This window comes from Aegilops tauschii, chromosome 1 (assembly GCF_002575655.3).
Source record: "Aegilops tauschii subsp. strangulata cultivar AL8/78 chromosome 1, Aet v6.0, whole genome shotgun sequence".
Lineage (NCBI taxonomy): Eukaryota > Viridiplantae > Streptophyta > Magnoliopsida > Poales > Poaceae > Aegilops > Aegilops tauschii.
Window position 1 is genome coordinate 53,166,988 of NC_053035.3, and position 6,569 is coordinate 53,173,556.

The window sequence follows — 6,569 nt, forward strand, 5'->3', positions numbered from 1 at the left end:
TTAGGAACTTTTAGGATTAGCTTTTTATTCATTGTATTTGTTGCCTTGTGTTGTACACGTAAGTGAAGAAAATAAAATTAGAACAAAAATCTGGTTGGCAACATAAAAAGACAAAAAATGGAAATGAAAGAATGCACAAATAAGAATCATTTTTATGGACATGCAACTGACTGACAACCCCCTAGTTGCAACCGCGTGGTGGGTCAGTTGCACTCATTTTGCAATGCTTGCAGTTGCATCATAATGGTGGGCATGCAACTGACCGGTAACCCCCTTCTTGCCCAATCACAGACACATCATGGAGCATGCAGTTTGTAGTCGGGTTCTAACACTTGCAGTTGTATGTCTAATGAAGTAATGATAGATATACAACTGGGTGCAACCCCTCCTCCCACCCCCAGATGCAGCCACGTCAAGAGCCATGGGCCATGTAGTTGCACTCAGATACAAACACTTGCAGTTGCAAATCTAAGTGTGGACATGCAACTGGCCAAGAGCGCCCTCTGCTGAACCAGTTGCAGCTGTCTTGGCGGACATGCAGTTACAACCGGGTTGCAACCCTTGCAGTTGCATGTCAAGTGGTAGACATGTAACTAGGCAACAACCTCCTACCAACCTAGTTGTAATCGTATTGGCGGTCATGTAGTTGCAGTTGGGTTGCAATACTTATAGGTGTGAGTCTAGTGATGGACATGCAACTGACCAACAAACCCTCTTCTACCCTAGTTACACCGCATTGGGGACCATGCGGCCCTTTCTCCAAGCACGGTGTACCCTTACAATTGCGTGTGATTGTGACATGTATATAGTTATATGTGGGTCGCAATAGGTGCAATTGCTCGCATGCGATGGGTGTGCCATTTTTTTGAACTAGATGATTCCCCGCGCGTTGCGGCGGGAACATCTGCATATAAGTTGCTGTAAATATTTTTTTACTATGGAATATTGAATCTTTGAAGTTTGCAATTTAGTAATTCAAGGAAGATTTAATTAGTTCACAAAAAAGAGGCGAAAAAGAAAGATTTAATGAGGAGTTGTCAAACAAAAATATGGGTTCCACTCAACTGATATACACAACTCGAGGAATTTCTGCTTCAATTGGAATCCAACTCGACTAATATCCGCAAAGATAAATATTGCATTCATCAAAACCATACAGTCAATACTAAATTATCCCCTGAAGAGTCATTGTTAAGTTCATCATGCCATTAATCATTGGATTTTTTTTTTGCAAAATTTAACTGGGAAAAAACTAAAGACCTACTATGGTGAAGTGGTGATTAGAACTGATCAAAATTCAACAGAGTTGTAGCCTCTAAAATCTGAATAAACACGTTCAAATTTGATTTGTTGCCTCTGAAATCAGAATAAACATGTTCTAATTTGGTAACACAGGCAGCGCAGTAGAAATTCTGAAGAAGCAATAGTGCAGTGCATGTAGCTACTGCACATAGAAGGAAAATGTGAGCAAGTGGGGGATATACCATGAAATAAATAAATATAACATGAAGTTAGTCTTGTGTTTATACGCGGACTTCTCAGTGGCTGAAGCCTTACTGTTCGGCCAGCAACAACAATCATCATTCCTGAAAGTCTGCAGGAATGAGCCTACAATTAAACCAATCAGTCAGGAATTCACAATGGATCCCAAGCAAACAACTGGGCAAGCAAAAAACATCATATGTTCGTGTGCATAACTAAGTAGAACTGCCACATGGAAATAATAGGCAAGGAGAATATACAACCATTTCCGTCGGCGCTAGCGCCCGATGTCTGATGCGAGGCAAGCAGAACTGTAAACACCCCCTCCTCTTCCTCTCCCAACGTATGCTATGTTGTTCGTTCGCTGAGCTAAGGGGGGACGAGCAGGGGTACTTAGGCTTAAGTTAATGAGATTTACCGATATAGGCATAATTCGCCCCCCCCCCCCCCCCCCCCCCCCCCCCTATACTGGGCGCTCAAGGCCTGTAGCGAGCCCAGCTACGTAAACAAGCAAAAAGAGTTGAATTTTTAAAGCCCAACAACTCAGCCTACCTTACCCAGCTACGTAAACTACTACTCCCTCCGTTCCGAAATAATTGTCGTTGGGAGTTCTCTCCGACCAGGTGAAAACGTACAAAAGTACATAAATACCCCTAGTTTGAAAACAGATCGTCTTCCTCCGCCAGGCCCCTCGTCGCCCCTACTTCTCCGCCGGGCTCCTCCAGGCCAGCGCTCACCTCCTGCCCCGCCTAGCCCTGGCCATCGCTCAACTCCTCCGCCCCCACCTCCTCCACGGCCACGGCCAGGCCACCAGCGCCTCCATCCCAGCGAACTCCCCTGCTTCTGCTCATCTTTGTGGTAGGCACTCCTGCAAAATTGTTCATGTTACTTTTGGAAATTCAATCAAGAAATCAGGAAGCATGTTAATTGATCATGTTACTTTTGGAAACGTTCAATCTTGATCTGCTAGTTTTGGAAACGTTTACTCAAGAAATCAATCAATCAGGATATCAAAATATTTTGGTAATGGTATACTAGCAGTATATCGATATCAAGATCATGATCTGCTAGTTTTGGAAACACTCACTCAGGAAATCAGTCAACCAGGATATCAAAATGTTTTGGTAATGGAGTAGTGTACACCTGTACATTGTCGCTAGGTGTGGGTACAAAATTAGAGTATCTTGAGTGTCCCCACCAACAGAATTACAATTGAGAAAATTCAGCCAGGGCACAATTTCAAAACAGAAAGATCAGTCACAAAACAGAAAGTCTTGGTTTGAAAATGGTAGGTAGGTCACTTTACCAGCTTCTCTTTCTTTCATTCATTTCCATCACCATCACCTTGGCTCGAGTTCTCTTTCTTTCACAATGCCAAAGGAATTCAGTTAGGAGTAACACTAAGTGAATCAAATTTGCAGATGATGTACTGAAAAGGGTGTTGTTTCTTGACAAGAAAAAGCAGAATTGATGTAATGAAAAGGGTGTTGTTTCTGAAACAATTGTCATATTATGAGTTCACCTAAGAAAATTAAACTGGTTTCTGAAAGTTCGAATAAGGTGCACAAAGCCTTAAGGTTCAAATAAGATGACTATGACAGTAAAAGCAATATTGACATGGAGTAAACATTAGCACTAATTGAAATGAGTAAACACTAGCAATATTAACAGAATTAAACACTAGCAATATTAACAGGAGTAAACAGAAATATTAGTACAAGTGCCATACTACTGCAAGTGCTAAATCTGATTTGGTCTTTTTGCAAGCTTTTAGTCCTGCACTACTCCTAATTAACTGAAGAAGATCTTGAACTAATGTAAGAGAAGAGAAAAAGAAGAGAGAAGCAAGAATTCAGCTAATTTTAATTAACTGAAAAAGGATTCAGTTAATTTTACTCCTACACTAAATCTGGAATACTCCTACACTAAAGTACTCCTAATTAACTGAAGAAGACCTTGAGCCTTTTAAACAACAGCAGCAGTATACAGATAAGCAATCATTTTTATGCTCTGCTCATCATCTCCGGACAGAAAATTACTCATCGAACTACAGTACTGGATCAAGAACTACGCATCGAACTACAGTACTGGATCAGAGAACCCATTTTAAATCAGAGTTGCAGAGTGAGGGGCTCACCGAGGTAGAAGGTCTTGGCGTAGGCGTCGCCAAGGCGGACCCAGCAGAGCCACCAGCGGCGCCTGCCCGCCTTGGCCTCCCGCGCAACATTCTGATGCAGAGGCCGGGGGTTATCCTCTTTTTCAAAAAAAAAGTTAAATACTCAACTTGGTACATGCAGCTTAATTTACTTGAATTCAGGGTACATGCAACTTAACGAAACCATCAACTTGGTAGAACTAATATAGCACCACAGGCAACAATTGATTATGATTAAGTTGGGGTCTACTCCAGTTAAAGTTGGAGTACATGAGTATTTGACTGGAAGACAAGTGAAGCTACAACATTGTACTCCAGTTATATAAGGATACAGTAAGCTTGAATTTCAGGATACAGTAAGCTTGAATTGCCACAAACTGTCCATCAGCAAGCTGTCCTTTGTACACCTCAGCATGCCATCCCTTTTCGATCAAATTATCTACAGAAACATTGTACATTCAGTTTTCAGGCAAAAATGTTTTGAGATAATTAAGATACAGAAAACTAATTATGGCTGGTAATGCTTCATTAACCTAGGAAACTAATTCTTGCTTTGACAGTAAACAGACAGCAATTGACCATAACAATATTGCCATTCTTGCTTTGACAGTAAACAAGCAGCAATTGTCTAATTCTTGCTTTGACAGTAAACAGACAACAATTGACAGTAAACAGACTGAATTCATGTATTTTTACTCCATGTATTTTTTTACTCCATACTCCATTTGTATGTGTAGTAGGAGAGGAGAGGAGTGAATTAGAGAAGAGTATCTGTCATAATCCATAATCCTTTCATTTAAATTATTAAAGAAAATGACTTGTTGTTGCTGCTGTTAAAGGAAAGGACTAGGAGAGGAATATGAGAGGAAAGGAGTGGAATAGAAGAGGAGAGGAGTGGAGTGGAATAGGAGAGGAGAGGAAAAAGTTTAATTTAATTTTAATACAAAAGGTTTAATTTGAGTTTAATTAACTAAAAATGTTTAATTAACAACAAGAAGATGCTCCTACAGAAGAGGAGTAGAAAGTTTTAGTTAATTAACTGAAACTACTCCTACAGAGAAGATACTAAGAATCTGAACTACTGCTAATCCTCTTATTGCAAGCCAGCAAATGTGCTCACTAAATGGAGTACTCTCTCTCAAAATTGAACATTGGTAAAACTGAAGATTGGCATGTGTAACACTGTACTCCTAGAACTTGTGCTCACTAAATGGATTTTTATTTTCAGAACACATTGGTAAAACGGAACATTGGTAACAACCTGAACATTGCTAACACTGATTTTCATTGACAGAAGCAAACAATGGTCATGTACACATTCAGAAGTTAGGCAATTCGACTCGACGGTGTATACAAACAACAAGGAAGTGTTCATCTAGCACATTCAGGTGGAAACAAAATCACAGGACAACTTAAAGCTGGCCACCATGGTACCTCTCTCTCTCTCTCTCTCTCTCTCTCTCTCTCTCTCTCTCTCTCTCTCTCTCACACACACACACACACACACACACACACACACACACAAAGCAGAGCAAACTCAAAACTGAAATGCATTTTTGCTCTCACAAAAGAAAAAGAGAGGGAGGACGGCAAGTGAGGCTCACATTGCATCGCAGTTGAAGTAGGACTCGCTGGTGATTTTCAATCGGCACCCACACCGCCATGGTGCTCAGTCTCCTCCTACTGCCACCGTATGGTCTCGACCTGGGTGAGCTCGGCCTCCACCACCCCATGTCGCGCCGTGGTGTGCTGCAGGACGGCGAGCACCCGGCAGCCCAGGCTGCTCACACCGGCGTACAGGCTCGGCGACCTGACGGACAGTCACAAGAACAGAAGCAACTTCAGAGCCTGAAACAGATGCACAAGCAGCAGCAGTAGTGCACAATAAACACACGAGCACAATGAACTCCAGATAGTCCTAAACTTTTATTCCATTACTGAACACTGCAAGGTGATGTTCTGAAAGTTTAGGAGTAGTAACCATTACTGAACACTGCCAAAGGCACAATGAACACACGAGCACAATGGTTACTGAAATTTATCATAAGCAGCTGCATGCATCATCTACTCCTAAACTTTCAGAGTACACGCCCTACAAGCCGCCCTACAAGCAGTAGTACTCACAAATTTACAGAAATTTATCCAGTGTACTCCTAAACTTTCAGAGTACAAAACTTCATGCATCATCTCTGAAATTTACAGAAATTTATTCAGTGATTTGCAGGCCAGCGGCGGGTGGATTACCTGATGTGCAGGCCGGCGGCGGGCGTGAGGTAGTCGGAGACTCCTTCTCCGGCAACGTCATCTCGGCATCCCACACGGCGCGGTCCTCGCGGGACTGCACGAACCGTCGCGGCGGTCCTGCTCGTCGTGGCCGCGTGGCTGTGGCTGCTCCTGTCGGCCAGCGGCGCGCTGGCGGACGACGGCAACGGCACGGTGTGCCTGTGCATGGGCCCGCAGTGCGTGCCGCCGTGCCCTGTCCCTGGGACGCCGACGCCGACGATGTCGCCGACGCAGTTCCCCTTCTGCCCACAGCGGCCGCCGGCGGTCGGGCCCTTCCCCTGCGCAGCGAGCCGGAGATCCCCGCCACCCTGAGGAAGGTGGAGCAGCTGCGCTTCAGATCCAAGCGCCGGAGATCCCCGCCACCCTGAGGAAGGTGGAGCAGCTGCGCTTCAGATCCAGCCGCCGGAGTAAAAATTAAATCTTGAAGAGGGAGAGGCGACGGCGTATGGCAACATGGAAAGGCGGCGACGACGCAAGAGGGAGAGGCGGAGGCGCTGCGTGCGGCGTAGAGGCGCCGGCGACGCGTGAGACGGAGGAGCGCCGGCGGCGGTGAGCTAGGGGTTCGGGAGCCGGCGAGCGAGTGGCTGCGTGAGCGAGTGGCTGAGCTGAGCGAGCGAGAGAGTGGGAGGGTAGTTTCGGAAACGACAGA